Source organism: Lepidochelys olivacea (genome assembly GCF_965140295.1).
Source record: "Lepidochelys olivacea isolate rLepOli2 genome assembly, chromosome: 5".
Classification (NCBI taxonomy): Eukaryota; Metazoa; Chordata; order Testudines; family Cheloniidae; genus Lepidochelys; species Lepidochelys olivacea.
In genome coordinates this window covers 18,119,288-18,140,543 of record NC_140415.1, presented here as the reverse complement: position 1 = coordinate 18,140,543, position 21,256 = coordinate 18,119,288, and the positions used below count along the sequence as shown (strand labels likewise).

At 39.4% G+C, this 21,256-nt stretch overlaps 1 protein-coding gene across 2 annotated transcripts in view; it reads right to left on the bottom strand.

The window, feature by feature from the left end:
* DCC (DCC netrin 1 receptor) overlaps positions 1-21,256 on the bottom strand; it is a 948,238-nt gene that overhangs the window by 508,724 nt on the left and 418,258 nt on the right. The gene's annotated exons all lie outside the window — the stretch shown is intronic.

The window sequence follows — 21,256 nt, the reverse complement described above, 5'->3', positions numbered from 1 at the left end:
GGTTCAGGTTCTGTGGTTTTCGCATCAGAGTGTTGTGCTTTTAAGAATTCTCAAAGCACTCTCCACACTTCGTCCCTCTCAAATTTTAAAAGGCACTTCAGATTCTTAAACTTTGGGTGGAGTGCTGTAGCTATCTTTTGAAATATCACATTGGTACCTTCTCTGAGTTTTGTCAGATCTGCTGTGAAAGTGTTCTTAAAGAACAACATCATTGGAGACTGTTATAACATGCAATATGTGGCAGAATGCAGGTAAAACAGCAGGAAACATACAATTCTCCCCCAAGGAGTTCAGTCATAAATTTAATTAATGCATTATTTTTTTACAAGCATAATCAGCATGGAAACATGTCCTCTGGAACGGTGGCTGAAGCATGCAGAGGCATATGAATGTTTAGCATATCTGGCACATAATGCCAGCTACAAAAGTGCCATGTGAACGCCTTTTCTCACTTTCACGTAAATAAGAACTGGGCAGCATTATTGCCTGTAAATGTAAACTAACTTGTTAGTCAAGTGATTGGCTGAACAAGAAGTAGGACTAAGTGGACTTGTAGGCTCCAAAGTTTTACATTATTTTTGTTTTGGATTGCAGTTATGTAACAGAAAAATCTACATTTGTAAGTTGCACTTTCAAGATAAAGAGATTTCACTACAGTACCTGTATTAGGTACATTGAAAAATATTATTTCTTTTGTCTATCATTTTTACAATGCAAATATTTATAATAAAAAATAATAATATAAAGTGAGCATGGTACACTTTGTATTCTGTGTGTATTTAAAATCAATATATTTGAAAATGTAGGTAGTCATCCCAAAATATTTAATAAATTTCAATTGGTATTCTAGTGTTTAACAGTGTGAAATATTAATCACAATTATTATTTTAATCAATTAATTTTTGAGTTAATCGCATTCGTTAACTGTGATTAATCGACAGCCCTAGTTATTTCACGTGTTTTTCTCTTGCTTCAATTTTGCCTGGCCAAATTTTTGATATAGCTGAAGTGTATCAGATACACATACTTTAATGGAAACCCTAATAAAAATGATACAGCTAGATTAGTGACTTTTTAAATTGGAAAATGCTTATCTGAATGTGAAATTGCCAAATTTCATCTAAATCTGAAATTTATTCAGCCTTTCTTTGAGGATAACTTCAAATCATAGCTTAAACTATTTAGATGAAATAACTAAGATAGACTCAAAAATCTAAGTTGCAAGGAAACTTGTTTATTTATATAAATCTTCCTTAGACCAGAATTTTAAAACAGGAGGCTTGGTGCTTGAGCACATTTGCCCACCTGCATTAGCACATGTAAACAACATGATTGTGTGGACAAATGGCAACCAGCACAGGCAATCACGCGGTTTCTCAGTATACATATGTATAATACCATTGCATAATCGTGCTTCTGCTTTTTTTTCCTCCAAAATTTGTTATTTACAGTCATCCAAGCCTCATTTGTCTGATTTCTCTCACCCTCTGACAACCTATTTCCTAGCTGGGCTACTTTTTTTTTATATCTCTAGTAGTTTCTAAATTCGCATTGTTGTGCCTTAGACTCAACCCAGCTGCCTCTCTCTCTCTGTCATCTAGCTGCTTCTACTTATTAATGTACAAATTTCCTGGCACAAGAAGGAGGAACTGTGCTGTATGGTAACAAACACCATTTCAATATCTGCCCCACTAAGACCTTAAAAGTGCAAGGCAGATCTCTATCTGAACTTTTCTTTCCTGCTTAGCCACAGAAATGCTAGTTGAAAAGGCAGCATTATCTACACATCCGTATTTCATTTGCTAGTCCACTTCAAAAGCAGATACAAATTATAAATGAGTAATTCTTGAAACATCAGCAGAATTGAATGAAATCTCTACCTGAGTGAGGGAGTGCAAGGCACGGCCAGAGACTGTAGCAGAATGGTACATAAAGATCTTAATAGAAAATCAGTTACAAAAAGAAAGGATGAGGAAATCACCTACAATTTTCTGAAAAGCAAAGGGAAGAACAGAATCTTTGGTTTCAGATCCCTGAAGTCTACTTAGAGATGGTAGGAACTCCTGCACAAAGGGGGGCAAGACCCTGGAAAGTGCTGAGGACCTCCTGGAAGTTGATGACTGTGCTCTCATCTCCCATATATGTCAATAAGAGTTAAATGTGCTCAATGTTTCCCCAAAGATGATCAGCCACAGAATCAGGACCTTAGCCCTTCCTTATGCCAGCTGTATAAAGGCTATAAGTAGTTTTGGAACAAGAGGGATCAGGTAGTAGCTAATAAATTGTATTTAATTGCTGAGCAAATATGATATTTTGGGTATTGAATGCTAGTCCCACCATCAATATTTGGAAACAAGAATTGATCTGCTATCTCAGGCTATCAAACCTGACATATAATCCTAACAAATAACTGAACAAAACTCACATGTGCTGGTTAACTGGAATGTGAAAAAGAATGTCAATTTTAACCTAAAATAATGCAACTGAAAATAACACACATCACGGTGTTATACAAACTTTTTTTTGGTGCCATGAAAGGAAGAACGGCTTTTAACACACACTGATTACTTAACAATTAGTGTATTTATTACCGTTACTTTTTGTTTTTTATGTTTGATTGGGCAGATCCTCAGCTGATCTAAAAAGTCCAATGAAGTCAGAGGAGCTATGTCAATTTAATCAGCTGAGATTAGGGTCCAATATGATTTTATTAGTGATATTCAGTGAAAAAACATCTATTGATTATGAAAGTTTACTGGATTATATTTTTACTTAGCAATAAGAAGTAAAATAGCAATAAAAATATTACAAATTCATTTCCTTTATTTTTGCCCAAATTATATGCAATTTGTCACTTGTACTTGTCATAGTCACACTCTATACATGAAGACAGAAGAAAAAAGGGAAGAAGAAAAGAATGTCATAATAAAATAAATAGAAACTAAATACTGTAATAACACTCAGCTATGCCTAAAGAAAAAGAGAAGTGGTCAAAAAAAAGAATTCACCCTGCCCCTTATGCATCCTTCACAGACATTGTAGTCTGACACACAATGATCATGAAAGCCTAGTACAGACAACCATAGCCCCCTCTGCCCCAACCAGTTAGTAGACCTGGGATAGCATATACTGAACCATTTAAAAGGGGGTCATTCAGGCCCATGCTACCCCAATGCATGTGGATGTCTATGTTCCACTAGAGCATCTGGACGCTCGCCCAGTTCAGAGGGAGTGCACACTGAACGCTCTCAAATATTATGGCAGGGAGCAATTAGGCATGATCTTTTAATGAATCTGGAGGCCCCGGTTTAAACACCAATAGCTTGAATCTGTCCTTACATAAGAATGGCCAATAGTCCATCTAGCCCAGTTTCCTGTCTCTGACAGAGGTCAATGCCAACTGCGTCAGAGGGAATAAACAGAACAGGGAAATTATTGAGTGATCCATCCCGTCATCCACTCCCACCTTCTGGCAATTGGAGGTTTAGGTACACCCAAAGCAGAGGGTAGCATCTCGGCTAACAGCCATTGATAGACCTATCCTCCATGGACTTATACAATTCTTTTTTTGAATCCAGTTACGCTTTTGGCCTTCACAGCATTCCCTGGCAATGAGTTCCACAGGTTGACTATGCATTGTGTGAACAAGTACTTCCTTTGGTTTGTTTTTAACCTGCTGCCAATTAGTTTCTTTGGGTGTCCCCTGGTTCTTGTGTTAAGTGAAGGGGTAAATAACACTTTTTTATTCACTTTCCCCAAACCATTCAGGACTTTATAGACCTTTATCATATCCCCCTCAGTTGTCTCTTTTCCAGGCTGAAAAGTCCCAGTCTTCTTTAATCTCTCCTCATATGGAAGCTGTTCCAAAACCTTAATTTTTGTTGCCCTTCTCTGTACCTTTTCCAATTCTATATATCTTTTTTGAGATGAGGCAATTAGAATTGCACACAGTATTCAATGTGCTCATACCATGGATTTATATAAAGACATTATGATATTTACTGTCATAATATCTATCAATTTCCTAATAGTTCCTAACTTTTTCTTAACTTTTTCGATTGGCGGTTCACATTGAGCAGATGTTTTCAGAGAACTATTCACAATGACTCCAAGATCTCTTTCTTGATTGGTAATGGCTAATTTAGAACCCCATCATTTTGAATGTATAGCTTCGATTATGTATTCAAATGTGCATTATTCTGCATTTATCAACACTGAATTTCATCTGCCATTTTGTTGCTCAGTCACTCAGTTTTGTAAGATCCCTTTCTAATTTCTTGCAGTCTGCTTTGGACTTAGCTACGCTGAGTAATTTTTTATCGTCTGTAAATTTTGCCATCTCACTGTTGACCCCTTTTTCCAGATCATTTATGAATATGTTGAATATCACTGGTCCTATTACGGATCCCTGGAGGACACTACTATTTACCTCTCTCCATTCTGAAAGCTGACCATTTATTCCTATCCTTTGTTTCCTGTTTTTTAACCAGTTACTGATCCATGAGAGGACCTTCCCTCTTATCCCATGACAGTTTACTTTGCTTAAGAGCCTTTGGTGAGGGACCTTGTCAAAAACTTTCTGAAAAGTCCAAGTACACTAGAGCCACTGGATCATTCTTGTCCACACGCTTGTTGACCCCCTCAAAGAAATGTACTAGATTGGTGAGGCATGATTTCCCTTTCGAAAGGCCATGTGGACTCTCCCCCAACACATTGTGTTCATCTATGTACCTGGTAATTCTAGTCTTTCATATAGTTTTCATCAATTTGTCTAGTACTGAAGATAGGCTTACTGGCATGTAATTGCCAGGATCACCTCTGGAGCCTTTTTTCTTTAAATTGGCATCATATTAGCTACTGTTCAGTCAGCTGGTACAGAAGCTGATTGAAGTGATAAGTTACATAGCACAGTTAGTAGTTCTTCAATTTCATATATCAGTTCCTTCAGAACTCTCAGGTGAATACCATCTGGTCCTGCTGACTTATTACTGCTTTATTTATCAATTTCTTCCAAAATCTCCTCTATTGACACCTCAGACTGGGACAGTTCCTCAGATTTGTCACCTAAAGAGAATGGCTCGGGTATGGGAATCTCCCTCACATCATCTACATTGGAGTTGGATACAAAGAATTAATTTAGGAAGTACTTTTATCCCCATTTCACAGATGAGGAACTGAGACCCAGACAGATTAAGTGACTTATCCAAAGTCAAACGGGAAGTCTGTGGCAGAGCAGGGAATTAAACTCTGGTCTCCCCACTCCCAGGGTAGTGCCCCTCACCATAATTTATTGTTATTATTAATCATCATTTACTGATTATTCCTTTAATCAAACCAGGGGTATGTTGTAGGTCTGTATCGTATCTTATTAATAAGGGTTGTGATGCATTTAATCTCATATCAAATGGAATTAGGCAAGAATAATTCAAATTCTGTTTAATATCTCACCCCGTAAGCCTCCCCAAGTAGGAATAACAAAGGAATTTGCAGGGAATTTGGCTCATTCAGTGTTACAGAAATGGAGAGTGCCTGGCCGGAGATAGAGACTGTCACTACTGCATTTGAGCTATGCTGTACATTACTATGAAAATGGGAACTGGTTCCATACAATGACCTATTTTGCTGGCCTGCAATACACAGTTTCTCATTCTACTAAATTACTTTTGCACTACAGTCCATTAGTAAGAGTTGTTCAGCTGAAAGAAAACTATCATATCATATATATGAATTTTGCTGAACATATTTGCTAATAATGTATATCAGGCCAGTAGAATGTTATTTTATTATTGCAGCAGTTTTTCTATTGCAAACTGCAGAACAGATTCCTTTAATATGACATTAATGTCTGTAAGTGCTCATAGTCACATTTCTAAATTTGATTAGAAGAGATAAGATTCAGACTTACTAAAACCCAATTTTGCTCTCTCCTGTCACAGAGACAAGGACAAACCAATTCCCTGACCTGATCTTACCATCACGCCTAGAGGCTGCATAGTTAATCCTACCAAAAAAGCAAAGGTTATGTGTGAACAACGATAGAGAAATCCGTCATTAAAATGATACTGATCTGTCAATATACAGACTGCATTAAAGTGTATAACCACAATGTATGAACGTGTTTGGGATTTTGCTTCCCTCCACCCCAAAGGAAATTCAGGCCTGGCTTAGCAGAGCTATAGGATGTCATATGAGCCTATGCGGATAAGCAATAAAGAGGTAAAAAGATCATAACATTCGTACGGACACCCATGAAGAATAGCCATCAAGGCATTCTTCTTGCTACAGTATTTGCAAAATACATTTACAGTCTGCAAGAGAGGCAGTGTCAACTAATGGTTGGACTATGGGATTAGGAGTCAGCTTTGCGGCTGCTTGCTGTGTGACCTTGAACCTTTGGTTTTCCTGACCTGTGATGGGAATAAAAATTTTTACAAGCCTTTGAAATAATGAACATCTTATTATTGGGATTATTACTTTTAGCTATTTAGGTGGAGAGTTTTGGGGTTTTTTTTAAATTAAATATACCAGAATTTTTTGTCAAGAAAACAGTTGCTTTGGAAAAGCTTCTTCCGCTGCGATTTAATTGTCAGTGGCAAAATGTTACAGAATGAGGAACTGTAATATAGCTAAATTAGTCCATATCCTTAATAAATTATGAATTCACGCAGTCAAGAATATATGAATGTAACCCTGCATAATTCCTTTAACCCCACTCAATATTGCTCTGTTTATACATTCAGGGATTGCATTAGCTCTTTTGGCCACAGGGCCACACTGGAAGCTCATGATTACCATTACCCCCAAGTCTTGTTCACAGTCACTGCTTCCCATCCTGCAAGACTAGCCTGCATTCTTTCTTCCTAGATGTATGACTCTACATTTGGCCACACTGAAATATGTATTGTTTGCTCACGCACACCTTACCAAACAACCCAGATCACTCTGTATTACTGACCTGTCCTCTCCATTATGTACCACTCCACTTCCCCAATCTTTGTGTCATCTGGAAACTTTATCAGTAATGATTTTATGTTATCTTCCATTAATACAAAATGTTAAACAGCACAGGGCCAAAAACCCATCCGTGCTGGACTCCACTAGAAACACCTCTGCTCAGTGATGCTTCGCCATTTACAATTACATTTTGAGACCTATCAGTTAGCCAGTTTCTTAATCCATTTAATGTGTGCCATATTGATTTTGTATTGTTCCAGTTTATTAATCCAAATGTCATGTGGTACCAAATCAAACGGCTTACAGAAAACTCAGTATATTACATGAACACGATTATCTTGATCAAGCAAAGTAATCACATCAAAAAGATAAAGTTAGTTTGATAAGTTCTGTCTTCTATAAATCCATGTTGATTGGCATTAATAATATTACCCTCATTTAATTGTTGATTGACCCCTCTATCAACTGTTTCTTATTTTTCTCAGGATCAGTGTCAAGCTGACGGTCTATAATTACCCACCTAATTCTCTATCTTTTTAAAATACTGACACAACATTAACTTTCTTCCAGTTTTCTGGAACTTCCCTAGTGTTCCATGATTTATTGAAAATCATCAACAACAGTCCAGAGAGCTCCTTGGCCATCTCTTAAAATTGACAGATGCATGTTTTATCTGGACCTGTTGATTTTAAAAAGTCTAATTTTTTAACATCCTCCTGAGTTACTGTTGGAATGGAAAGTATTTCATCACCATCATATGACATGAATATATTATCTGTCTTTTTTCCCAAATACAGAACAGAAATATTTGTTGAACACTTCTGCCTTCTCTGTATTAATATGACAAATGTACTATTTTTATGTAGCAATGGAAAAGTACTGTTGTTGGGACCCCTTTTGTTCGTAATATACTTGAAACAATCATTCTCCTTAACTCTTCTGGCCACCAGTTTTGTCTTATGCTTCTCTTATCATTTTTCTGCAATTCCTAGCATCTATTTATATCAATCACTATAAAATTTCCCTTTTTTTATATTCAATATATATATATCAAATACACACACACTTCCCATCCCAGCCAGCCTTGTTTTCTAACTAATGTAATCTCTCTCAATTTTGGCTTTTTGGGTATCTAGTAAAATATATTTAAACTGTTCCCAATTATCACTTGCATTTTTCTATTTAAATTCTTTCATCCAGCTGATCTGGCTCACAGTTGTTTTCTGTTGCACCTTCCGTAGTTATAGCTGCGTCCACTATGACTTCGCCCCTCCAATCCCTGGCCCTGCCCTTACAACAGGACTTGTGTAGGGAGCCTTCTAAAACTGCCTATTGCTACCTTACTCAATTCCTGCACGGGGAGAATTCTCTCCAAGCTGGACCCTGGGTTTTTCTGGTCCCTTTACACTTCAGAATAAAGAGTCCATAACAGGAGGGAGAGGACATCCTCTGGAACCCTTACACACAGTCCCCTCTTCTAAACATCTGGCAATCCTGCCTAATTCTGGACAATTATTGGACAACTACTGGCCCCCATTACATGTTGCAGGTAAACACTGTGTGCTGCAACACTGACAAAACCTAGCCCCGAATCTGGCACAAGTGGCTATGAGTCTTGAACAGCTGACGTAGCAGCTTCTGTGCCACTCCTCCTCCCTCCACCTTCAGTGGATGTATGACAAACAAAGGTGTATGGGCTTCTTTATACCCAGAAGATCCCAGCTGTACAACACACAGCAGGTCCAGGATTGGAGAAGAGTGAAGATGAGCTTTATGCAACCTTTTCACACCTCTTTACATGCCTCAGCTGTGCAATTCTCAGCATCTAACCCAGTATTTCTAATTTTTCAACTCTCCTATGATAGAAGAAATATCTTTCATCATTTAGCACGCAACAGTTTTCATTATTAAATATGTAGTGCCATGATGTGGTGTAAAATAGCTTTGCCATTGAAAAGTAAAGGCCACTCCAAGGCTACGGCAGGTATTCTTTTTGACTGCTTTCCATGCATATTGTGCCACATTGATTTAAAGTGAAAGGAAATAGTCCACTCTTGTCTCTATCCCCGAATTTGTAAACTAATCTATTCCCCACTTATTGACAATCTCCAATCTAGTTAGATCATCCTCAATCTAGTTAGATCTCATGAAGATCATCCTGTACAATGGGTCTTCAAATAACAAATTGTATTTCAAATACATTCAGAGGCAAACTACATGATACTATTATTGCCCTTCTTCTGACCTAAGTCCGTGCATCGAATACCTTAAACACAAAACTCAATCCTACCCAAACTAATCACAGGAAAAACCCTAATCTGGCAACAAGCCAAGGAGTTTTGAGCAGACAAGGAAAAGTCAGAAGTTTCTTGGTAGCTATTTGTTATTGCACTTACAGCTCTCTCACTCCTGTTATTTGACTTATACCAGTTCTATGCAAAAAGTGATATGACTAGGTATATATGCCTATATCTGTACTTATTTCCCCATCCGTCTGCATATATGCTATAAACAGTGATATTGGTATGTTACATGTTGTATAGCCAATGGGTTGGCCTATTCAGAACAGCATCCCATTATATTCTCTAAGTATCACAGACTACCTATAAAATTGTATACCATATCTGGAAAAATATACATTTATGAGTGGATGGTTATTTACAGCCAGGACTGAAATTAAGGATACTGTTTTGTTAACGCTTAGCATAAAGCTAGCTTGGAAATACAAAACCTTTATATAATTAATGGGTATGCCACATAAAAGAGACTTTCATAATGGAAAAAAATGAAACTACATCATGCTAATGATATGGATTTATAGTTCTGTGTTGTGCTTCCATAAATTTCAATCCCACTATGACTAAATAGCAAGAAAGCCTGTCTCCCCCCTCTCCCACTTAAACCTTTCTGAAAAAATCAGCTTTTGGATTGAAATTATCCCTGTTTGGCCTCTTCCATAACGGTGAATTTTCCTCGAAAATTTGAGCAAAATCATGACTTATGAGAAGAGCATAGGTATTTTTGAAATCTAATACCACCCCCTAACCACCTCATCCATATGGCCTAAAGAATGAGCAATAACTCCAGAATTCTATTCCCACTTTTTCCACTTATTGGCCTTAAAACACTTCTCACTTGTCTAGCATGTTAAAAACACACGTTAAGCTTCACAAAACCTGTGTGAGGTACTGAATTATCACTCTGCACATTGCAACTTTGCCACTCTTTATTCAAGAAGCTTCTCTCCAACAGTTCTCGGCATTCTTGAGCATTCAAATATGTGCAAACCTGTCCTTTCAAGTTCTTATACCGCATTGTTATGAGGAGAGGCTGAGGGAACTGGGGTTATTTAGTCTTCAGAAGAGAAGAGTGATGGGGGATTTGATAGAAGCCTTCAATTACCTGAAGGGTGGTTCCAAAGAGGATGGAGCTAGGCTGTTCTCAGTGGTTGCAGATGATAGAACAAGGAGCAATGGTCTCAAGTTGCAGTGGGGGAGGTCTAGGTTGGCTATTAGGAAACACTGTTTCACTAGGAGGGTGGTGACACACTGGAATGGGTTACCTAGGGAGGTGATGGAATCTCCATCCTTACAGGTTTTAAAGGCCCGGCTTGACAAAGCCTTGGCTGGGATGATTTAGTTGGTGTTGGTCCTGCTTTGAGCAGAGAATTGGACTAGATGATCTCCTGAGGGCTCTTCCAACCCTAATATTCTATGACTATTCACCATGGTATACATTGCCAATATACTCATCATTATGTGCTATACAGTACATTGTACACAGAGTGTACACACAGAGCAGAATTCCTCTTCACTCTTTGTATTTCTGTTTCCTGCTTAAGGTATAACCAAATGTGAATAAAATGTTTAGGGTCAACAATTTTATTTTATTGGGTCTTTCATTTTTTCTCCATGAACTAAAATCACAGTTCTCCATTGAACTGTTGACATTTTATTTTATTACTCTAAGTAATACTACAATACTTACAGTATTTCTGTATACTTACTAAAGAGTGCCATGACTGACAAATTACAGAACAAATTACATGACCTCAAACACAGAGTTTAAAAATTATGTGCTAGGGTCACAAATCCACAGGATCAGTAACAGGCCCTAGTTTTGGAACAGTCTCTTGGAGGAACTTTTTCAGTGTACTAGACCTGCCCATCACCAAGGGGTCTCTCACTCTCTCACTTCCCCCAGGGTACAACAGATGGCCTCGCCACCTTCTTGATTGAAACTCTGGGGCTTTAGCACCCCTGCCTCACACCTTGAGCATTGCCCAGTGAGTCCAAATGAGACAGGCTCCTCGTAGAGACTTGTACACTCATCAGGGATTAATGCACCTCACCAAGCCTTTTCAATGATTCTCAAATAGCATTGTCAACATAGTAGGATTTATTAGTCAATTGGAACACAGCATAGGAAGTCCTGAGGGTCAGCATAGAGAACTGAAGGTTAAAGCACATAAACCATTCTGGTTAGTCCAGAACCCTGCAAAGCTGTAGTGAACCCCCATGTTCAGGATGTTTGTCTCTCTCTCCATCTGACCTACTTCATCAAATCCCAGGTGAGAGCCCTGACTCCTTCCAGCAGTCAACTTTTATCCTCCCCACCTCACATCTCTGTCCTTTGTTCTGAAGCTGGGGGATGTTGCTCAGCTTTCCTGCTAAGAGGTGGGGAAATACATCTCTCTATGGTTGCTTGGCATCAATGTCCTGGTGACTGGATTTGTCATTGTTGTCTCAGATTCTCTGTTGCTATGGGGTTGGCCTCAGCCAGTCTTTTTTCAATGACCCATTCAGGCTCAGACAGCAAGGTGATATTCATACCTGTGTCTCTTGCCTACCCTGAGAGCAAAACAATCTCTCTACCCCCCTCCCTGCCATCGTAGCCTTGCAAAAATTGAGGGAAACTGAGGCACAGATAGGTGTCAAAATATTACAGAAAATTCCCACTTCGTTACAGCGAGGCCCCCAAATCATTAGATTAAAAAAATAATCTGAGGATTTTAAGTCAAATAATAAATATTGGGTTCTTTTTATTTGTCGTCTGGTTTCTGAGCCAGTGAGGTACACTTAGACTCCTCAACCATGAAGGCTAGAATTTCACTGCTTCCTCTCACATAAACTAACAATTACTTGAATCCAGAAGCTGGGGATTTAAGTAAAACACCAAATATTGCAAACCTGGTGATCAAATTGTAAGCCTCGGCTACACTGGAGTTAACATTAAATATTTACACACAGTAAATTTCAAACACATCATTAATGACAACTAAGTAAAAAAAAAAGTGCAAAATCCCTCGTGTGTAGTGAAGAAAAGAGTTTGGCAATTGGACCAGGCAGTAAAAAATAAGATTTTTTTGTATTTGCAAACTTCACAAACCCCAACATGCTTGGGAGGCAGAGGACAGTGAAAAATTCCTTTCTAACATTGTATTGAGATGAAGAGCAATATAGAGACAGTTTGCTGAGAATCATTCAGTTGAGTTGACCTAACTGTTCCATTACAAAATAAATGAATGCTCCGATGATAGGCGTGCTAAATATAGCATTGAAAAAAAGTCTAAAGCAATAATTTCTGTATCAGTATGTTGTTTGGGCTGATGCTGGCATCTCCCTTATCTCCAGTCTTTCTCTGAGTCTTTTTTTTTAAATCCCTCATCCTATTTCTTGGCTCCTAGTTCTATTTAGCTGTATTTAAATGCATGTTGTTCAAGTGAGCCAAGACCACTCGCCATCACTATTTACCACTGCACCAATTTTTGTGTCATTTGCAAAATTTACCAACACTGATTTTATATTTTCTTCCAGATCATTGACAAACATATTGAATAGAACTGGGCCAAGAACAGATTCCTGTAGCACCCCAGGGGATCAATTTAGCCTAATAGTGATGACTTTTGTTCAACTGGGACAGTAATTCCACTTTTATGAGAACACCTTCTCCCAGTGCTGTGGGTTTAAGTGGTGCTTAAGCAGATGTGAAGTTCTAATCTCTGGTCTTTTAATGTAGAAGTTACTTAACAACCATCGAAGTATATCTTAGCCCTTCATGCAATTCAGAGTGTGTCTTATTACTTCAATAGGAACAGCAACTTTAAAAAAAAATCTCTCTCATGTCGCCCTTACGTCTATGCTGCATTCACCCTCCTCCCTCTCACCCCCCCTCCCCATAAGTACAAGTGTGAACATGGAGCTGATCACTCAAAGGCAAATTAACTCTATTTTTCATTAAATAAGAACAGGTTGCAAGTTTTTCTTCATCCTTGGTACAGCACATTGTGTGTGATTTTTGATGGGGGGAGAAAGAGGGAGGCAAATTCTGCACTGTAATTCAGCAGAGGTAGACTGTGTGAGACAAAAGAGAAGACTCCAGAATAGGTAACACTATACCCATCAATGTTATCTGTCCCTAAGGACAATGCAGGGTTATTATTTACAAAAGGAAAATTAATGGTTTCAGACAATGAACGGCACAACTTATGCATTGGGGGGAAAAAAGTCATTGCACTTCAGCAGGATACAGGCTTCTCCAAAAACCAACTGGACCAATCAATTTACATCAGGGATGAGTTTGGGAATGATTTTGTATCATAGATTCTTTTCTGTGTACAATAAGATTCTTTTCTCTATATTGATTAGCAGAGTGTATGTGGTGATGTGAGTGTCTCTCTTGTTTTCTGAAGTCTTGTAGTATCTGTCCAAAGTGTCTGGTTGAGGTTATGTTTCTGGAACCTGAAGAAAAGGGGTGCATTTTAATTAAAGGTTAGGTCTGTGCATCGGGAATAAGAATTCTGGGGGAAAATGTGTGTTGGCTATTCGTAAAACAAAAGAAGAAGTGAAACAATGTAAGGGTGTTAGATCTTGGTTAAAAGCCTTTGCTCAGATAAGCATCCAGTAGTTCCAAAGCTCATCCCAAGTTTATCCAGTGATGCGCTGGAGTTTGATAGCAGAGGCTAGTGGCTCTCTTGTTGAAATTCTGCCACCAAGCTGAAGGCAAGGTTGGCTACTACTACACCATCCCATCCCTGCCAGAGATGACTTACCTCAGGTGCTCATAATAGTACATTGCAAGAGAAAATGTTTTGCCTTTGGAATAAACCAGATTACACCAATTGGCAGATATTATCAAAAATATTCTCATGGGAGGACACTCCCAGACACCCTTATCTATTTGATATTATAAGAGTTGAACTTGGTGTCTCTGTCTTTGGTCAAGGTAATGACAGCACATTTTGTGTTTAAATGGGAAAATAAATGAATAGATTCTCCAGTCCCTCAGCTCTCCTCTCTGCCATCATACACACATCAGGTACATGGGATTTACCATAGGCTCAGAGGGATATTTACAGGATCCCCCTTGTTAAATCCTGGGCAACACATCACTGAGTTTATTGATGTTTATCCCAAATTCAGCCATGTTGACCCAGTGCTGAAGATACTGAGAACGGGATTTCTTATGAAATTTCCACTTCTCTTTAGCTTCACTGAGGTTGGAAATTCCAAGAGAATACCCATTTTCCCAGGATTTCGGCACTACTGCTTCCGGTCCCACATGGAATAAGGAAGTGCAAGAGCTCAAAGTAAACTGAATTTTTCCAGACATCAGAAAAGATTTGACTTTAGTTTGGGTTTTGGATGATGGCCTGAGAAAACTTGCATTTTATCCAGACTATCCATTTCCCATATTGCTAGTGAGGATCATAGAATCATAGAATATCAGGGTTGGAAGGGACCTCAGGAGGTCATCTAGTTCAACCCCCTGCTCAAAGCAGGACCAAAACCCAACTAAATCAGGAATGTTGTTTTCGAAGGTGGAATTCAAGAGACTTCTCAGTGTAAAGGAATGCTGTCAAGACCTATCTTTCTATCAGATACTGCTCTCCGAGTTGTGCCTGCACTGAAATTCAATGAGGGCTGGAAGCACATATCTACAGGCTGAATTTGACTGAGAGTCTCTCTCACCAAGTTTTTAAGTGCTCTCTTAGAAGACTAAAGGAAGACATTTCCCTACAAAATGTTTCTTCTTTTTACTTTTTTCCCCCCATTCTGATTTTGGAGGAACACACCTTGCTTCTACCTATTTTTGTTTGGTAGTGTCTCGTTTATTTACAGCATTACTGATCATGTCACAAAAATAATTTCAGTTATAGGTTTAATGGTCTAAACAAATTTGTGCTCTTTGGTGGATAAATGGATTAAATGTGTCAAGTTTTGTTTTGCTCCCCATCCCCACTTTCAAAGCAAAAGAATAAGAGTATTTATCCATGTTTAACTAAATTTCCCTTTCTTTAAGCAATAAGGTCTATAGATTATAATGGAACTTCCACCTGCTTGCAGCTTGGGGCCAGCCAGACCTGTCAGTAACTGGCAGCAGGGGAATGCCCTGCCCCCGAAGTATCCTCCAGTTGAGAAAGTTTCCACAATCAGGATAATTCAAATACACTTTCTTAAGTTACAGATTTTGTTAAATATGCTTTGAGGAAAACCACAACAATTTCTCCTACTGCAGAAGATGGTAAATTCCACCAAAGGACAACTAACCCTAATCTTTCAATGCCAGTTTTCATCTCTATTCTGTTTAATCCACTAGTCTCCAGGATGAGCCGGATCTGTGGACCTTATTACCTGAAAAAAAGGCAATTTTCAGATAAGTATGGATAAGTTTTCCTATTCTTGGAGCCATTAAAATTATTTTTTGTGCCAATGTGCTTCAAGAGTGGGAAGCAAAATTATTCTTTAAATATGGATACCAGGCATGGAGAAAAACTCTGCCAAAAGGTTAAAAAAAAATGACGCTGGCTAAGACTGGATGACCAATTTTCAGAATTTGGTGAACAAATGGCCATCTAGCAGATCTCAATACAGGAGAAAATACTACTCTGCCCTGAGATTGTCAGTGTGCTCCTAAAGACTGGACTTCGATGCTGAACAGAAGAAATATTTCTTGGATTTATTTAAGGAATAAATGTTATGATAGTTGTAAGGACCACCTATCTGAATTAAAAATACAATACGGGGCCTCATTAGAGAAAGCTCCCAACTTCAAATAAAAAAAAATCAGAATGAAAATTGTAGCCCTTGAAAGGCCTACTCCATTGGATAGAGAACATAACAGCTCCTGCAAGGGTTTAACCTAGGTAATGCTGTAAAGAGCAGAATGAGGTTCCAAGGACATGTTCTATTCCCTGGGGCTGGAATAAGGTTGATGATCAAGAAAGCATTTGATGTTGGCATTTGTACAAAAAACTTCCTTTTCTTGAACATGCTAAGAACTTTATACTATAGAGACTTGATCTTTTTGCTTGGACACTGTTATATACCCATAACCAAGCCTTCCTGGGCTGGGGTCACACAAGGATATGTTTCACTGTCTTAACATGGTAGTTAAACCATGGACTTTGCACCCTCCAATAGAATAGGTTCTATATGTTGATTTCTCTGTTGGGCTCCATGAGAGTAATCACCACTTCATCCAAGTATCCATTTTAAACCTCACTGGTCCTGCAATAGCAGAGCTCTGTAAGATAGGCATCTGAAGATCCAGGGCCAAGCTAATCAAGCCTGAGTATCATAGTCTCTACATCCAAAAAGGCATAAGCTGTATCTCATTCTGATGTTTTGTATTGTCCTGTGGAGCAGTGGAAAAGGTGAGAAGATGTAGCAGGGACCTTGCCCAACTTTGCAAGATGCCATTCACTGCCTAAGATCCTGAGCCCTGACACACAGAAAGGCCCCAGGGCACTTTATTTTCTGTTTCTAGTTGCAAAGGAGTTGATCACCAGCCCATCGAATTACTTATGATGAGTGAGATATTTCTGGGTGCAGAAGTCACCCCGTTACTCCAACTTGTGCCATGTAGATCTTGATGCTGTTTGTCTCCCCCTTGCACAATGGCTGGGGCAGAAGCAGCTGGGCCGGTACTTTTCACTGGGCTGGGGTCAAAGGCAGGAGTCAAGACTAGTGACCAAGGTGAGGCAGGAGATGAATACCAACGTCAAGCCAAGCTGGGATCAATGGCAGAAGTCAGGAACAAGATAGGGCAAAGATGAGATCTGTAGCAAGAAAGAGTCTTCATTCCTGCTTGGACAGCTCTTTGGGACAATGTCCTAATTTAAATATTTGGTGTGGACTAACCAGGTGGCTGCAGGATTCTGTCTCTCTGGCCTCTTCAGACAGTGTTTCCTGCAGTTCCTAACCCTCTTCACGCAAAAAGAAAAGGAGTACTTGTGGCACCTTAGAGACTAACAACAGTATTTCCTGCAGCGCCTAACACTCCAATAATTGTTGGGTGCTGCTTCCTTGGTGGCTCAGGACCCTGCAACAATGAAGCACTGGAATGGGTTACCTAGGGAGGTGGTGGAATCTCCTTCCTTAGAGGTTTTTAAGGTCAGGCTTGACAAAGCCCTGGCTGGGATGATTTAGTTGGAGGTTGGTCCTGCTTTGAGCAGGGGGTTGGACTAGATGACCTTCTGAGGTCCCTTCCAACCCTGATTTTGATGATTCTATGAACCCTGATTATAACCTGCGAATCCTTACACCTTGTTGGGCAGTGCACAAGTTTGCTCCACCCAAGGCAGGAGAATCTCTCTGGGGTGGAGTTGATTATGTTCTTCCTACTTATTATGAAAATCCTATCGGACACACTGACTGCTACAACAACAACAGGTCTGTTATCCATGAAGTAGGGTGACCAGATGTCCTGATTTTATAGGGCAGTCCCAATATTCAGGACTTTTTCTTATATAGGTGCCTATTACCCCCCAATCCCTGTCCCGATTTTTCACACTTGGTATCTAGTCACCCTACATTGAAGATACAAATGCTGTGAGACTCAATGAATCTCTATGTTTTAGTGGCTGTTGTAATCTCTTTCTGGTATACATTCCCTGAACTGAACTGTAAAGATCACTTTTTAAAAAAATCTGATTCTCTGCAATCACCTGTTTCAGATTCCAAAGTCAGAAGGGACCATTGTGGTTATCTAGTCTGACCTCCTATATCACACAGTCCCTGAAAAAATTCCTAGAGTGTAACTGTTAGAAAAACATCCAATCTTGAATTAAAACTATGCCACTGGATAAGTTGTTACAATGGTTAATTATCCTCACTGTTCAAAATGTAAATCTTATTTCCAGTCCAAATTTATCTAGTTTTAACTTCCAGCCATTGCATCATGTCATACCTTTCACTGCTAGACTGAAGGGCCCATTATCCAATATTTTCTCCCTATTTGGATACTGATAGACATGAACCACATCACCCCTTAAATGAAATAGATTGAATAAAAAGGTTAACTCTTTGTGTCTATCATAATAAGTCACATTTTCTAATCTTTTAACTATTCTTGTGGCTCCTCTCGGAACCTTCTCCAATTTATCAACCCCCTTCTTGAACTGTGGGCATCAGAACTGGGAACAATATTCCAGCAGCAGTCACACCAGTGCCAAACACGGAGATAAAATAACCTCTCTACTCCTACATGAGATTCCCCAGTTTATGCATCCCAGGATTAAATTAGCCCTTTTGGCTGCACTATTGCACTGGGAGCTCAGGTTCAGCTGCCTATGCACTACCATCTGCAAATCTTTTTCAGACTCACTGCTTCCCAGGATAGAATTCCCCCATCCTGTAAGTAGGGTCTACTTCCTTTGTAGATATACACATTTACTACATTAAAATGCATATTGTTTGCTTACATCCCACTAACCACTCACTTCAGATTGCTCTGTACCTATCTTCTGCATTATTTACCACTGTTCGAATTTTTAAGTCATCTGTTAATTTTATCTGGGATAATGTTATGTTTTCTTCCAGACCTTGATAAAAATAGTAAATAGCATAGGGCCAGGAACACATCGCAGCAGGGCCCCACCAGAAACACACTGGCTCAGTGATGATTCCCTGTTTACAATCATATTTTGAGACCTATCAGTTAGCCAGTTTTAAATCTATTTAAAGTGTGCCATGTTAATTTTATATCATGCTACATTTTAAATCAAAATATTGTGCAGTACCCAAGTCAAATGCCTTAAAGAGGTCTAAATATATTATATCAACACTATTAACTTTTATCAGCCAAACTGGTTATCTAATTTAAAAAAAAGGAAATCAACTTAATTTGAGAGGATCTATTTTCCAAAATCCCATATTGATTGGCATTAATTACTACCCCTTTATTCAACAGGGTCCATATCAGCCACTCCATTATCTTGCCTGGGATCTATGTGAGACTGACAGGTCTATAATTATCCGGTCACTCTGTTTACCCTTTTAAAATACTGGCACAAAATTAGCTGTTGTAAGAGCAGAGAATATATAGCAGAGCTAGATCTCTGTCAACAGATGAAATAGAGTGAGATGTAGATGGGTTATCTGGAATTACTGAACAGGTATTATATAAAATCTGGATCATTGAATCATGCCTGTGTATGGTTTAGAATTCCCAATAGGCTCCAATATGAACGAGTTCCATCTCAGTGATACCACTTGTATTACATTATGGCCATCTTCATATTTGTGCACATTCTTCTGAGATAAAACCTTATATCTGATAGTATTCATTCTCAGCTCAGGCCTATAATTGACTTCCCAGGCATCATATGTCTGTGTCTGTCCTAAATCCAACATATTCCAGGAAATGTATAACTTTGTGTGTTTGCTTCAGCTTTCTCTGTACAGAACCCTGATCAGAAAAATTGTTCAGAAAGAGGTAAGTAAATTTCCTTCTTCCCTGTGTTGAGTACTTTAAATATATTGTAAATATTTGATTATCTAATGCTGATAATCTGGCCTTCCTGCCCTAAGAAGGAACAATTCTATTTGTGGGGAGGGGCATACATACATGGATGCCTAGAAGAATCAGTATGTTTATGGCCTATTCTTTTCTGCATTGATCCACCATGCTGCACTCTTCTCATGAGACAGGGAACCAGGTGCTGAGGATCAGTTGCCCTGCTGCATTCCAGGGAGGGGAGCAGAGGAAACAAGGCTGATTTTATTGTTCAGTTATTTATGGGAGCTTGTCCCCATAATCCTGCTTTTGATGGCGAAATGAAATTGGGTTCCAAGATTGTAATCCACTTGAAATATTTTCAGAGCCATTTCCCTGTCCTAAAAGAGGCTGGAACTACTTATGTCCCTCTCCCAAATAGGCCCTTTCTGGGTCCCAAATAGGGGTCTGGGATTCTGGGTCTCAAGTCCCCAGAATCACAGCCCTCTGTTGTATGGGATCCACATGAGCCAGATAGGTCTTGTTCTCTTCTGGATGCCTAATCCTGGTATATCAGTAGGGGGTTGAGGGGTGATTACAGAGGTCACAGCAAGGGGAGGGAGCTGGACATGAAGGCGTCCATACTGTGCCCAGTGCCCTCCATCCACAACTCATGGGGAAGCAGATGGGGAGGAGGTGGCTGTGCTCCACAGTGTGAAGCATGGCCAGGGCCCACGTGCAACCACGTCTGGGGTGCTGGCACTTTGACTTCACTCCCATGGCAGAGATTGGGGAACTACTTGCTCTGGAGTCTGTTCTTTTCCAATCCTGCCTGCCTCCTTTCCTGCCAGGGGGAAGGGTATCAAGGTAACCCCTCCTGGACTGAGTTGGGAGGGAGACTGCATCTACCCACAGAATTGGCCCAATATTTCAACAAGACGCTCATGGGGAGGGGCCACAGTCCACACCTTTTGCCTCTTACCTCTTTCAGCCTAGCTCTCTCCCTGAAGCCTTCAGAGCACCAGTGACTGCCCATGCCTCAGAAGAGGAAGCAGAGCTGAGGATACAATTCCTCAAATGGCAAATTATTGAGAATTGTTTATCTAAGAATTTGAAATGGAGTTTGGAATTTCCCTATGAAAAGCTCAGCAGCTGGGAGGGCTGCAACCACTGAGGATGCAGAAAAAAAACTGCAGGGAACTTTAGGAGGTGGTGTATTAACTTGCTACCAGCGAATGTTGGGTTTGAGTCTGCCCCCAAGCTGCAAGCAATCTGTAATGCATCCAGAGGAGTTGGATTTGGGAGCTATAATCCCAGTCTATCCCATGGGTTTTGCCCTGGCATCAGAATCTAAGATACAGAGAAAGTCTGAATCTCACAAATCCCATTCTGACAGGTTCAGAGTAACAGCCATGTTAGTCTGTATTTGCAAAAAGAAAAGGAGTACTTGTGGCACCTTAGAAAGCTTATGCTCAAATAAATTGGTTAGTCTCTAAGGTGCCACAAGTACTCCTTTTCTTTTTACAAATCCCATTGGCTCTGCCCATCAAATCAATGGTTTCCAGAGCCATCTACCACTCCCCAA